Here is a 16483-nt window from a genome sequence, read left to right as displayed (position 1 = left end):
GTTACATGACTTGAGCAACGGACTGGCTGTAAACAATGGACTTTCCGGCATAATTAGTGACTGCTTCGTGGGTGCGTTCTTTAATAGCAGTCGCTCTGCATCTCCGCTACTATGGGAATGTGCTGCTGTTTGTAGGCATTTAGAAATGACGGTGAAAAAAAGAAAGATAGTGGCACTCATACTATCGATAGTATTGAAGAAGAATGTATGATTTTTAAAATATGCATTTTTAGAGATAAAAGAAGGGTATCAATTGTAAAATTTAACCATAAAATGGATTATTTGTTGAAAGAGCATTCAAAATAGCCCCGAAAAAAAATTCGTAGAGACATTTATATCACCGCATGCGCTAACTCGCGCTTTCACAACTTCTAAATTCTCATTCATAAAACCACATAATGGACCCGGAAACGAAACTATCTGAGCCATGGAGGAAGCCATGTTGCTTTCCACCGTAAACTACTGCTACAAGCGGCCGTTTTTGCCGTTCGACGGCGTGCACTCCCACCGAAATTTAGGAATGCGTTCCACAGGAATTTTTAAATGGATGTTGCTCGCGCAGAGTTACACGGAGAAATAAAAGAACGCACCCCATGTTCAATTTTTTATGATACAGTACGATTATTTTATGCTGCAGAACGAATTAGATGTTTTAACATGTATTTCTAAGGGAAAATGCGTTTCGTATAACGGACGTTTCACTTAATGGACGTACACCTGGAACGAATTAAGTACATTATATGAAGTACCAATGTAATAAATTACAAATAAAATTATGCTTAAATTCAAAATAAGAGCACTTCCAAACCTGATATCCAGTTAAAAGAACAAACATTTTCAACCTTTAAAAAAAGTCATCCTCAGATTCTACTGGTAGAATGCAAATTGAACAAGTTAAATTTAAAAATGTTTGTTGTGCAACTGGATATTGCATTTGGAAATGTTCTTATATTGCATACATCCAGTTTGAGGTAGTGTTTCTACTTAAATTCAAAACTACTTTCAGAAATAACAATAAAATAATATTACCATGCAGGTGTCAAATATAGTCTGAAAAATATTAGGAATTATTGAAACAGAATCAAAAGAATTTGTTCCAGTAACAAGCAAATGATTAAATGTTGCAGCTAAATGTAATTCAGAGATGTCATCTTCACAATGAAAAAAGCATAGGCATCAGTATTATATTGACTCCCTTTGTTGTATTCACAATCAGATCCACACATTCTTCCTTCACTATTGATGACATTTATGTTAAAAGCATTTGTGGTAAATTACTAACAAGGGAACTGTCGGAGTGTCATCTAATAGATTTTAATAAAATTTAGTTAATAATTACGTTAAAAGTATACGAAGTCTATGACAAATTTCTAGTATTCACTAAAAGTGTTAATCAGAGTTATTAGCAATCAAATGTCATACTATTTTATAGTACTTTAACACAAATATGCAAATTTTTAGAAGTGAAAGGGTCGCGGAGGAAGACTGCAATATTACATTTAGAATAAATTCTGGAATTTTCGAAAATGGAGAAGAATTAATAAAATTTAGTTTAATTACGTTAAAAGTATACAAACTCTATATTAAATTTGTAATGTTTACTAAAAGTGTTAATCAGGATTAATAGCAATCAAATGTCGTACTATTTTATAGTAGTTTAACACAAATATGAAAATTTTTAGTAGTGAAAGGGTTGCGGAGGAAGATACAGTAATACCTCGATTTTCGTTGACTTTGGTTTTCGTCGATTTTTTGCAAAAAATTTGCCTCGGATTTCGTCGGTGTGCCACATGATCTCGTTGCTAATTTTGCGAAAACAAAGAGCGACCCACGCATTTTTCTGCTCACAAGTCCTTGTGGCGGTGTTTTTTGCTGTACGAGCATTACTCCGCGCGTCTAACCAAACAATTTCATTGCTTCCATTCTTTTTAGTTCCATCGAGGGACCAAAGAAAGTTTCCAGAGCCAGTAGCCCTTCGAACAAGGCCAGGAACACGATCGAGTTGAAGGAAATCATTAAAAAATACGTGACTGGCATTAAAATTGCTGAAATCGGTCGCATGTACTTTTCGGGAAGTCGTCATCCACGATAAGTTTCGTTGTGGCGAAAAAGGAAGCAAAAAGGAGGCTAATGTAGCGAAAGGCGTAAATGTGCTAATGAAACAGAGACCGCAAACAATTGAAGAGGCCGAACAGTTATTATTAATTTCGATCAATCAAAAACAGTTAGATGGTGATTCTGTTTCGGAGACCATTGTATTAGTTTTTTATACTCATTTTATATTAATTTCTTAATTTTTTTAGTATTAAACACTACGAAAACAGAGGTATCACTGTATTACATTTACAGAGTAGAAGAAGAAATAACTCAAATAAATATTATAAAAGATTAGATATATATACTACTTTAACAATGAAATTTAATATAAAAGTATTGATAGAATAAATATAAAGAAAACAATCGAAACGTAATAAATAAATACATTTTAATAGATATATTTAAAAGTTATTATATTCACAAATTATTAGATGGACAACTATTTACATGATATTTTTCAACAAAGCAAAATAAACAAAGAATCTGTTGGCATCGTGCACATTTAACAAATCGAAGATTTTCGCAATTACTCTCGACACAATTTAAACTGTCAGTGTTTAAAAAAGAAAAACAAACTTGTTTTACATTTAAGAATTGACACTTTTCATTTATGAGTCCAGAAGCGAACCATGCATGTTTAATCAAATTATTAAATATTGGCGCAGATAATTGATGATGAAGAATCGAATGTAATTTTATAATGCCATTTCTAGTTGTCCAAAACAATTTCATCGAAGAATCATTACAGAATAATTGTATAGCATTTAAAATTTCTTTAGCTAAAAGTTTTAATTGTCTATGAAATCCGACATCTAAAGGTTGGCATATAGACGTACACTTTGGTGGAATAATTAATATTTCGCATGAATTTTGATTTGTAGATGTTTGAAATACTGTATTATAAATATTAATATTTGTTTGTCCACTCCACGAGTCAATTATTAATAAAGAGTTTTCTGTTATATTTGGAGATAATACGTCTTTTACATAGTTTGTAATAATTGCTGTAGATAATTTGCCAGATGAGCTAGCTGTAACAGTTACGTTTGGGGCATTGAACAGCGATGCTTGAACTCTACGTCCAAAGGTTCCATGAGCCTCTTGTAAGCAAATAAATACATTACCTACAACTTGTCCGTTAGCATTAATTAAATATTGAACAGTGTAGGAATGCGTTACTTTATTACTTGGAGAATGTGCAAATCCAATAGTGTTTTTTTCTCCTTTATATGAAAGTGTTCTTGGTGAAATCATTTCGTATGAAAAACCACACTGATCCGTATTGAATATGAAGTTACGTGAATAAGACGGCAATAAATTTTTTACTGTTGTTTGAAATTGCGCAGCTTTTACTAATATATCCTTTTCGTTCACTATTTCTGTTTTATTTACAAGTTTTGTAATCTTTCGAGATACTAATCTATATTCTTTTTTAAATTTTGCAACCCAAGAATCACTAGCGGTAAACTTAATTGAACTATTCAGTTGAAGAAATTTCTGTAATGCCCATATTTTTAATTGATTTCCTTTAACAATTTTATAGCTGCCTCGAGCTTCGTCAAACATTTGTTTAGTATGTTCTTTAATGATTTTTAACGTTTCAATTCTATGCTTTCGAGATTTAAATTGTTTTTCCCATTTATATAAATCACTAAAACGTTTTAATTCTTTAGCTCCTTTCCGCTGTAATGTGTGTAATTTCCATTTTGGGTGTTTCTTATGCAAGTTAAGAATTTCTTCTTTTCGTTTTGTTGAGATTATATTCTTATCGAATTTTTCATCATCTGAATATCCCGATTCACAGTCAGTGTCTGCGTTATCAGTTTCTTTCTCTAGAAGCAGACGTGTTATTTTATTATCTGAAATAGGCCTATCTATAATCAAATTATTATTTTCCATCTGACAAAACTCTTCGTCATCTCTACTTACATAACTACTTAAAATATCGCTAAATGCATTAAAAAGCAGTTTGGCTACCTGTTTATCAACGTCTGAAATATTAGGCCTACAAATATTTTCTGTAGGCCAAACATTATCACATAAACGTTTAAATTCTGCTATAATGTTTTGAATATTTACATTTAATTCTCCCATTTTCGAAAATTCCAGAATTTATTCTAAATGTAATATCGCCGTCTTCCTCCGCGACCCTTTCACTTCTAAAAATTTGCATATTTGTGTTTAAGTACTATAAAATAGTACGACATTTGATTGCTAATAACTCTGATTAACACTTTTAGTGAATACTAGAAATTTGTCATAGAGTTTGTATACTTTTAACGTAATTATTAACTAAATTTTATTAAAATCTATTAGATGACACTCCGACAGTTCCCTTGTAAGTGAAATTAATGGTATTTTCAGGCCTAGGGTACTATAATTGGCGCCGATACCAGGAGCCCTACGTCTCTCGGGCTTTCTCACACCTGAGTCAAATTGGCATATTCATCGCCCTCATCCATCGGCAAAGGATGCTCCCACCTAACACTGCACATATTCAACAAAAGTTAAATCTCACAACCTATCAGAAAGTCAATCTTAGCCACCAGGGAGAATACAGGCCGCTCTTTGACAAGCTCGTGAACAAACACTAACAAGGTTGGACACTAATTAGGACTGAAGCCTCAAAAACACATAATAGGACGATGACAGGGATATTCCTCCTGACCTGGAATCACCGTGAGACATGGGGGCTCGAGAAGAACTGTGGTATTTTTGGGATGGAGGCAACAGGGATCCAGCAGGCCATCTTCCTTAGCCTCCAAAAACCCTGGCCTACTACGATTTTCACCGACAGTAGGTCAGTACTACAAGCCATAGCTAATGTCGACCTCACCTCGCTGGCAATAAAAATAGACCTAGCCGCTTCAATCCACTCTTTTCCAGCTCCCCTAGTACTCATATGGACTCCCGGTCACTCCGGTATTACAATAAACGAAAAGGCTGACAGAGCTGTGAGGAGGGAAAGCCTCACCGGCTCTTGGCAGGGGCCCCTCGTGCCCACGGACATCTACCGCCTCACGAGCGATCGGATACGCAACTCACTAACAGATGTATGGTCAGCAGTCCACCAGAACAAGGGGAGGGACCACCTCTGGCTTTTTAACCCCTGGCCATACAATTTTGCCTCGACACGGAGGGCAGAGACGCTGCTAGCCCGCCTCAGGACGGAAACGGCACCTCTAAATGCATTCCCTCACTCACGAGGCTCACACCCCATCCCAGACTGCCCTCATTGTAGGGAAGCTGAGACAACTGATCACTACTGGTTGCACTACCTGAATTACGCGGAGGCCCGCCAGAAGCTAGGTCGTAGTCTTTCATTGGACATCACTATAGTAAGAACTCTGTCTCCAATATATTGGCCAAAACCGGACACTCACCCTAGGAAACATTTGAATGCACTCGAGAGATACATTTTATGAACAGGCTGATTTGCCTAGGTAGATGGCGACGCCAGTCAGAGAGAAAGCAGACTAAGGCTATAATTTCCATATAAACCAGGAGGAGAAGAAGAAGAAGAAGCAATTGCAGATATCATCCTTGCTAGGCCTACTCTTTCTTTTCTAATAAACAAATCCATTGAAACAGGAACCTTTCCGAATAAATTAAATTACAATATGGTCATACTGATATACAAAAATAAAGGATCTAAAAGCGGCATAGAAAATTACCATCATCCCCATGCTAGTGAAAATAATAGAGAAAATCTTCTATAAAAATTCTGGAAATACATTGCCAATCTGAACATGATTCATTGTCATCAATATGCTTACAGACAAAACTTCTCCACAATAGACGCATTATTACATTTCAAACAGGAAGCTACGAATAAATTAGACGGTCAATTTCAGTAATGGCCTTATTTCTGGACTTACCAAAAGCTTTTGACAGCGTGGACCTCCGAATTCTTGAAAAAACTTTTTAATATTGGCTTAAGAGGAATGCCTCTACAATGGTTAATGTCGTATTTGTTAAACCGAAGATATCAAGTATTAGTAAACAATGCGTATTCAAAAAGTTCCTCACCTAAAACCGGAATCCTCCAAGGATCAATACTTGCACAGTTACTCTTTAATATCTACTTGAATGGCCTATTTGAAATGATACCAAAAGCAAAAGTAATAGCATAAGCAGATGATATTGTCCTAATACAGTAGAGAGTCATTTATCCGAACACCGGTTATCCGAATGCTTTCCAGTCGAACTGTGTCATGCTGAATCAAACTTTTTTGATACTAGATTTACTTCTAAAGTATAATTTTTATGTTTTTATATTTTTCAATATATTTATTTTGTTTGTACAAAATAAAGAAATAATTTTTAACAATACAATAGCCTCGATTATTATTATAAAAATTTTCGTTAGGCTTAAAATTGACGAAAATTCAACACGAAGCGACACGCAACGGAGAAAAATTCAACACAAAGCAACATGCAATGGAGAAAAATTTCAACATCGAACAAGTTAATATATTTTTTCATACATAATCGGTTATCTGAAAAATCAGTTATCCGAACAACCCCAGTCCCCAATTGATTCGGATAAACAACTCTCTACTGTACATTCCAATAATAATCCCCAAGCAGCGCAACAAGAATTAAATACAGTAGAGCATCGATTATCCGACCCCTGATTAACTGACCGCGTTCTAGTCGGCAAATTCAAATGTCCGCTAGTGATGTGGCGCTACAATATTTGGTTATGTCTTGGCTACTTTAATATTATTTTTGTTAAATTTTTGCATGTTTTAGCTGGCAGCACTGGCTCGACCATGAAAGGGAGGCTAGTATTTAAACCAGGCCTAATACACTATACTAATAATGTATTTTTTCATACTTTTCGGTTATCCGACTTTTCAGTTATCCAACCAACCCCAGTCCCCAATTAAGTCGGATAATCGATGCTCTACTGCAGGGATGGGCAACCCGCGGCCCTCGGGCCGCATGCGGCCCGTAGTAATATTTTTGCGGCCTGCGTGACATAAAATATGAATAAATATATCAATTTCCCAGCTTAATGAGATATTGAACAAAAATTCAAACGTTATTTTCTACAACTTATATTTGTAAATAGTTTTTTTTTGCAATGAGTTTAGTAAAAATTAAAACAAGAAACCGACTAACAGACAAATGGAAACGAATTTAAAACTAGCGGTGACTAATATTTGGCTAAATATTTCCGATATATTACGTTTAGATCAGTGCCAGAAGCTATATTAAGTATACCTATGCTAATTTATAATTATATATGAATAAAGAATTGTGATTTACCGACAGTACCCCCTCTTTTCTCTTGTGTGCGGCCCGCGTCAGTTCAAAAGTTTTGAAATGCGGCCCTTACGTAGAAAAAGGTTGCCCATCCCTGCTCTACTGTAACATCCTTTGCAAACTAACTGATTATATGAGCTAAAATATGCTAAAACTAAACGTGAACAAAACAAAATATCTTTACTTTGTAAATAAAAATAAAAACGCTGACAAGGAACAACTTCAAATAGTAATAAATGAAAAGAATAACTGCATAAAATATCTCGAAGTTTTGATAGATGATAAACTCAGATAAACAAACATATCAAAAATTTAACAAAAACTGTCGCTAAGTTTACTGGCATAATCAGAAAAATACAGAATTTCCTAAACAAATACAATACAGTCAAACCTGTTTTTATGTGGTGGATAGGGACTGCATAAAAAAAAAAAAAAAAATTGCACGAAACTTTAAGAGTGGCTATAAAAAATAGTTTTCGCAACACAATTAAAAAAAATATTTTTTTATGCGGTCAATAGGGACCGCATAAAAAAGTCTCACATAGAAAATAACTCAAAACCGTACAAAATAGAATTTATTGACAACAGATGTCAGCACTTGACTGCATCGTCTCGTCTATCGTCTGTTTTACATATTTTTGTCCAGGTGGTGTTTTTTTGACTTAAAAATAAATTATTTCATTTTTCGCATATTCATGCAATAATATTACTATAATAAGTTCATTTATGCTATAATAAGTTTATTTAGCTATAATAAGTCAACGTGAGACATGACGAATCGCACGAGACTAGTCGCCAATTATACCGCACAAATAAAAAAATCACACAAATTAAAAATTCACATAAAAAAATCACACGAAAAAAAGACCGCATAAAAACAGGTTTGACTGCACAACGACTATGACATCTGTACAGAACCGAAAATTCAATACGGTATAACTATATGGAGAACTACATCTGATTATATCATTAACCATCTGCAAACACAACAAAAATCACCTAATGAGAGCCATCTTCAAATTACACTACTACAAATTAATTTCCAATAGTTATCAACAAGAAAAAAATCAACAACATAAAAACTTTATACACAAAGCAAACTATACTTCTCTCCTTTAAATTTATAAAGCTTAAAACACATAACAGTTATCTTTCAAACATTTTTGAAAATCATCACAAGAAGAAAAACTACTGCCATTGTCTAAATTATAACTTCTTATAAAACCCGCAACACAACTTTCAATTGGACAAACTGCCCTAGTCTTTCAAATGATAAAATACTGGAATTTATTACAGAGATTTTCAAAAAATGACTAACAAGAAGAAATTTAACTCAAACACAAGAAAAACCTCTCAGTCAGATCTTTAAAGTAAGAACGTTTTAACTGAAAAAAAAAAAAAAAACCGATGATTCTGCTGATCAAACACTTTTTCCTGCATACTCAATATCTAAAAATGATAATTGATATACACCAAAAAGAATTGAAGAATGAAGGAAGAAGGGCAAAGTAAATTTTCTGAAGGGTTTTTGGCTATAACAGATAACTTATGCCTTTTCTGTTTTAATGCAGAAAATTACTTTCTTCACTTTTTTTTGGTTAATTTTCTATTGTTGTTTGTTTATTTTGTATTTTTGTGGCACTTGCAAAAGGCAAAATGGCCACAGTGTCTTTTGAGATTAAAGGTTAAAGATATTATTGATCAATACAAAATCAAAATTATTACATTGTATGAAAAAAACAACAAAATTGTGAATTATTAACACAAACTGTAATTAGTTATCACATTTCTTAAAATACGTCATTTTAACTATCAATACTATTGAGCTTGGAGACTAATTGTTTAAAAAAAATTAATAAAATCATAATTTTGAAAGGAGTAAACATGTAATAGATTAGACCAAGAGTGACAAACCTGTGGCACGTAACATATCATACAATTTCAGTTTATCATTTATCTTTTTCAATCATTCTTTTGGTTTATCACCTACAGTAATCATCATTTATTTTATTCATTCAACATAGTTATTCAAAGTTTAGAACTTCGGCACACAAACATTTTTAAAGATAAGTACGCTTACTGTATAGCGTGAGATTTCTATTTTTTTTCCATTTCCACTTTCGTTCAGATCCGCATTCAGCAAATTTTAATTAACGTAATAACATAACTTACTACAAGACAGAGGGTAACGATAAGGTCAAACGGGAGAAGGAAAACAAAAGGGACAAACTGTACATCTTATTTCTTGAGATTCCTTGATGGAGAGATATTTGATCACTTTTATCTAAGTCAACAATTATTACAATGTCAGGACTTGGGTTAAAACCTTAGCCAAAACATTCAATTAGTCCTGATAACAAACTGTCAAACAGAAGGAATTACGAGATAAGACGAGTAACAATAATGGATAGAAAATATCCATAATTTGTCGAAACATCCAATTCTTGACAGCCTGTATCAGCAAAACCCAGACCCAACTCAGACTTTCAAATGCATTAAATCAAAATCACCTGAGAGAAATCATATAAATCATCAACCGTGTATAAAAAGGAATCGCACCTGAACATCAGTGCGACCACCAAAGGAAATCTCCACAACAAGCCTCACCCCCTTCTTGAAACTTTGTCTTACGAACAAGCACTAATAGAGGTATTACTTTAAAGTTTTTTGTAAAGTTACAATCTAAATTCTACCGAGAGAGAAAGTTAGACTTAGTTAATGGAACTAGCTAACCGCAAGAATCTTTGCTTGCCTCGCTAAATGGAACTTCTGTTATTGTTAGGTTGCCTTACGAAGGTAACTTAGTTATGCTACATCTATAATCTTTCCTTTCGTTTGTAATCTCTTGCTGTATTTAAATGTGTTACATTTATTTCAATGAGGGCCATTTTTTGTGTATTGCTGACATCTTATTGATGACCCTGCTAACCCTCCCACTTGCCCAAATTCACGCCATCCACTGACACTGTGAGCGAGATTCGCCATTCCGTCGTCAGAGAGTAAGTTGGGTCTCACACCTTAACCTGATTTCTGACAATAGCATGTGGACTCAAAAAGATTCACCATCCTTGGAATAGCCTGTTTCCACCTGTTACCAGTGAGGGCACTGATTCTAAAAGACTACCAAAGATTCTATGGCAATCAGCTATCTGGTCCTTAATCTGTGATTACTAATACCATCATTCCTTGCTTCTAGATACTACTAAAGTAAGTATAGTAGTAAGAGAATAACTCAATAGAAGCACTGTAAGGTAGAAATGCAGCTCTGAATGAGGCAGTTGAGACCTTATCAGAACTGTAGACCATGCATGTAGAAGTAAAAAATTCAAACAAACCAATAGTCTACATGTGACTATGATATATAACCCTTCCAAAATCATCCTATGTGAAATTTTGAAGACCATCAAAAATGGGGTAAAATTTAAAAGTGAAAAAATCTGAAACTATTTCTCAACTGTCCACTTTTACTAGAGACTGCTAAAAGCTCATAAAACAAGTAATGCCATTGCAACTATTACTTCTGGGACATGACTGCAACCATGCCATGCACTCCATTAAGCCTGTTGTGTGTTTAGCAAGGCTGATTTCAGGGGTGCTAGCCACAAGTTTCCAGAGAAGGTTTATGTATTTTTCCATACTGCAGTGCCACAGTTGCACTGCCGTTAAGATACTGCAAGAACTACAAAACTGCAGAAATATAGAATTGAGAATATAACTGATTTTAAAATTACTAATAGAAATTTGCTCATAATACCTATTTTGATAGTAATTATAATTTAAAATATAACAACTCTTATAAACAATGTATAGAAACTTCCAGACACACTAAACTGAGACTTACTTCAAACTCAAGCCAAAACAGTGCTACTTTCCATATATTTTCTTTCACTAACATTTTCGAACCTCAGGCTCTTCTTCAGGTGAACGAACAACGGACAAAAATATTTAGTGGAACAAATCTTTTTCAAAGCGAATTCTGAAACGGAACATTCCAAGGAAACTCGCATAGTCCTTGTAATTTTGCGCATGTACAGTTGATAGAAGTATAACTTTTGCCTTATCATGTATCATAAACCAGAGTTTGCCAGGCTATTGATAATGCTAGTTCATCTTTATTGTCACAATGGATGGAAGCAATATGTATACATAAAGTAACATGGGAAGAAAAATGTATCAACAATAAAGATGAACTAGCTTTCCCGTGACCTTCTAACCTGTTGTCCCTATTCTGCCATTTTAATACGATTACTATGGCCAATTCAGTTAATTGTTGCCAATTGCTCCACAGATATAGTAACTTTGTGGCTCCGAAACCATTATACTATCATCTCTGACCCAGCACATTTGTGCCTCCAAAAACAAATTATACTATCTTCACTGACACTGAACACCCTGAAACCCATCACCCTCAAGCAATTTACTCCTGCAATGCAAAAAATAGTCACCTAGAAGACATCATTTTCTAGAACAGGTATTGGCAACCTGTGGCATGCAGGACGATTTTCAGTGGCACTCTGATTGAATAGAAATGTAATAAAAATTATATTTTAATTATTAATTACACATTTAAATGGAAAGTCATAGTTCAGAGAAGGCTGTGGTACCTTAAAAACAAATCCTTTGTTTGTATACAGTAATATCCTAAACTTACGCGATAGGTGGGACTGAGCAATTACCATGTAAGTCGAATTTGCGTAAGACGGGGTATAATTTCACATATAAATACATACAAATTATTTTTAATTTGGGATGAAGACTAAAGAAAACAATAATTTAGAAAAAAAGGTTTCATAAAATCTTAGATAATACATATGTATAACAAATTATATTATTAAAATCACAAAATCGTGATATTTTGATGTAGAAGGCTTCATAAAATCTAACAAATTCATCTGACGGCTCAAAGATTTTTTTTCTCCTGCAAAATTTCCTCATAGCATGCTAATAATTTTTTTATTTCTTGTTTTGTAGAAGAAATGCGCTCTGCGTTGGAGTCTATATTTTCTAAAATTTGTAACCACTTTTCAATTGAACTCAGGTCTTTTGTCAAGTTTTCACAGCTTTGAAAATTTTTTCTTTATCTTTTAAAATTATTCTGACCATAGATTCTAGTAGATCAAACTTCTTGCCAATTCACAAATTTTCATTTTTGTATCAAAGTCTTTAATAATGTTATCTTTACATTCCAAAGATAAAGTGTTTCTTTTCTTGTTTAATGCAGAAAAATCAGTTCTACTTCGTTTGGATGACATAGTAGTCTCTCAAGTCTCCGTAGATATAACAAACACAGAAATAAATTGTAGCTATGTTGATTCCGCGCGACACGTCCGAACATGTAAGCAGAACAATAGTGTGGGGGAGTGAGTAACCAAGAGTTGCGTGGCGCTCAAACAAAAGACAAATCGGTGAGATTTGAAAGTCGCGTAACTCTGGGTTCACGTAAGTCGGGGTATTACTGTATTTCTATTACAGTGCATGTGTTTACACTCAGTCTCCATTTATGTGTTAAGTCTGGTATTCACATGCAAAAATGGTTGCCGTTCTGCTGTCTTTCCATGTTGCGTGTACTCACATGTGGAAAGTACCCTACAATTGAAATGTACACCATCTGCCAGCTGTAAATATAAACAGCTACTACAGTTGGTAGGCCACGTGCCAGTAATCGAAAAATGGCGCTGCCTACTGGGATTGCTTTGTTATATCAATTAAACTTTCTAAGTTTGCCTACAATATTATTGCAAATAAAAAAGCTCAAAAACAAAGAATTTGGATAGAAAAGAATATTCTAAATCATTGAAAGTTAGGAACATCGAATACTATCATAACCGAATTACGATTATACCATTCCGAACACTTTACACAGTAAGTACTTCTATTCAATGTTAATATTAAAATCAGATAGTAATATAGTGTATAAATGAAATATCAGCATATTAGTATATAAATAAAAGCTTTTTAGCTTTGCCAACTGCCATAGGTTGAATGCTATTATCCCATGTGATCTTTATGACAACATTGCCGACGCCCTTCCTATTGGTCTAATTTTTACCATTCTGCTTTCTGCAATGGCAAAAGTTATAAATTTTCAACTTCATATTCCATCAGCTTCGACAGCAAAAGTGATGTCATTTTGCTGTTCTATTGACGGTTTCTGTCCTCCGTTTCTGCATTGAGTACCAGGCTTTATGCAAGCGCTTCACATGTAATAACATAAATCAATTAACAACTTAACTTCAAAAGTATACATTTTTGAAGTCAGTTATAACCGGACTAATATTCATAACATATATAATAAATTTGATAGAATCATGTCAGTACTCGGAATAACACTATAACTTACATTTGGCACAACATCACTAAAAGATTGCCGACCTGTTCTAGAACTATCCTACTCAACCCTCTCGTGCATATAACTTCTGGCTCTTTCAAAAGTTCCAGGTATTTACATCAAACCACAATCTAAATGTGAGCCCTCTCTCTCTCGTGACAACTAACAGTGTATAACTAATTGTTTATGGGCATGCATGGTCTACAGCTCTGATTAGGTCCCAACTGTCTCATTCAAGCTGAAATTGTATGGCAATGTAGATTACAAGCAGTTCATAATATACAGGTATCCCTTGCTTAATGCAGTTTTGCTTAATGCACAAAATTAATTGCAGCAATTCCCTTATATAAGTGGCAGATGTTTCAATTAACATGGCTTTACCAGCTCTCTTTGCTTAACATAGATACCATATTTAATTAATCCAATTTTGATATTTGCAGTAGCATTGAGGGATTAATTGCATTAATCAAGGGATACCTGTATACGTATGATATAAAAAAGAAAAAAGATATTTAGAGGCAATGATTGATCCTATCGATAATTCAAAAATATCAAAATTTCTAGGTTTTGATTGCAAAAAATACCAAACCATCATCAATGGATCACACAGCATGTAAAAACCAAATTAAATTTAAAAAGTAATAATAATTAATAATATAAATAAATAATAACAGCAATAAAATGACTTAAAATACATATTTATAATAAAAATATTTAGATCATTCTACATTAACATTGAGAAACTGACAAAATATACAGAAAAGATTTATTTAGGAAAAATAAAAACAACTTTAGAACTAGAGACTTGGAGCAAGGCTAAAAGAATCAAACTATATGATGTATGGCTAATTATTAAGAACAAATCAAAAGTAAACATCAAAATACTGGAAAAAAGTTTAAATTGTTAAGAATTTAAACAAAGGAAAGACGATAAAAGGAAGCAAAAATAATCATTAGATTCCTCATAACTACTAAAAAAGTGAAAGCATACAGAAAAGATTATTCACAAGAAACAAAGAACAAGATGCACACGAAGAATTCATTCGATACAAAAAACAAGATGAAATAGTTTCAAAGATTACATTATTTTATTATTCGAGGATTAATTCTTTAATTATCAAACTAATAAAATTTCAATGAATTACTTGAATTAAAGTGAAATTAATAATAATAATTGTATATATTACGAATCACTTTTACAACTGAAATTCAAGTTTTAATCAGTTTGTTTTTTTGAAAGTGTTTATAACTACTTATATACAATTTATACGTTTGTCAGATGTTTGTGATAAATGCAATTAAAATTCAATGCCAAGTTATTACACAAAGTGGATTCAAATTAAACAATACTTGTCAAATCTGTCTTACATTGATTTGTACCGTTATGAATAACCACAGACATCAAATTATTATTTATGATACAATAGAAAACAAAGTTTTAAAATTAATTTTAAATACTTAATACAGTTAACTTAAAAAATTAAAAAGAAAATTCACTTTTATAAATACTTCTAATGATAATACTTAATTTTATTATTGAAATAGCTTCTAAAGATATATTTAATCATTGTATTTATTATAATTAATCAAAATAGCAACAGATTTCTTTCTGAAGTAAATTTCTTGTTGCACTTTTATCACATACCATTATGATGATGCTTGTACGATATTAAATCGGTAAATAATTTCTCTTCGAGAAAGTACGCAGATTCTACGACGCTAATCGCATCCAAAAAGCATTATACGCTTATCAATATTTACACAAAAAAAAAACTAAATATTTTCTCACCTTTTGTTCAGACTTTTAAGAACGATCAAAATCAATAGAGCGTGCGCAGTACCAGCGGCTTGGCGGCAAAAAGAAGGCGGGAAAATATTTTCAAATTCGGTAGTATTATTTTACGAAAATAAACTTTAATAAAATAACTTTAATAATTTGTCGTTAGATTCGTAAAAAAAATATTGAAACGAAAAATATGATTATTTTTATTTTCTTTTATTTAATATATTGTTAAAAACTCATTTTTTAGTCTCGATTATAAATTTTAATCGAATTTTAAAATTATAAAGAGAAAATTAATTGGACGGCTCATTAGTCCGAAGTTAAAAATTGCAATCGTGTCGTGTGGAGAAATGTAATTATTATAAAAAAAATTTTCTACGAGATTGATAATGGACGCGTGTAGAAATGCACAAATTTCATCAATAATTTACTATTTTCTTTTTAATACATCGCTTTGACGGCTGGATGGCGAGCAGTTAAGGTTGAACTTACCGCTCTGAAAGAACCGCAATCGAATCTGGACCGATCAAAAACCCCAAAAATTTTTCGGAGTGGTCCATCTTAAAATATGTTGAGCCCACAGGCCGAATGGCCGAGCGGCCAGGTGACAGCCTATCGCTCTGGGAAACCCGGAATCGAATTCAGATGGGTCGAAAAATCCCCAGGAATTTTTCGGGGGATGGTCCGTCCGGATATGTCGGCCCTCACCATTCGGTCGCCCCATTGTGGACCTGGCTGAACCCATAATGGGTTTGCTAAAAGAGGCCATCTTAGTGCCCACAGGGCGGAGTTTTAAAAAAAGTTCATTTATTAATTAATATTATTTTGTAATTAACAAACATATTTACGCATGTTACATATTAAAAGAAAAAAGTATACGAAATTCAAAAAAATTTTTATTTTAAATGTATTAATTCGTATTATAGTTATATGCAATACCACGTGAATATTCTATCTATCGTAATTTAAAATTTTTAAGTGTCTGTCGCCCAAGATGTACCCAT

At 33.2% G+C, this 16483-nt stretch overlaps 1 protein-coding gene across 1 annotated transcript in view; it reads right to left on the bottom strand.

The window, feature by feature from the left end:
- Positions 1-15631, bottom strand: part of LOC136989102 (chromobox protein homolog 1-like) — a 40899-nt gene extending 25268 nt beyond the window's left edge. The window contains 1 exon segment of the mRNA XM_067287210.1: positions 15486-15631. The gene's annotated coding sequence lies outside the window, so the exon portion shown is untranslated.
- Positions 15632-16483: the final 852 nt, after the last annotated feature.

The sequence above is a fragment of the Centruroides vittatus genome, unplaced genomic scaffold, assembly GCF_030686945.1.
Source record: "Centruroides vittatus isolate TY-2023 unplaced genomic scaffold, ASM3068694v2 scaffold_435, whole genome shotgun sequence".
In the NCBI taxonomy this organism is placed as follows: domain Eukaryota; kingdom Metazoa; phylum Arthropoda; class Arachnida; order Scorpiones; family Buthidae; genus Centruroides; species Centruroides vittatus.
This window is presented reverse-complemented; position numbering and strand designations above follow the sequence as displayed.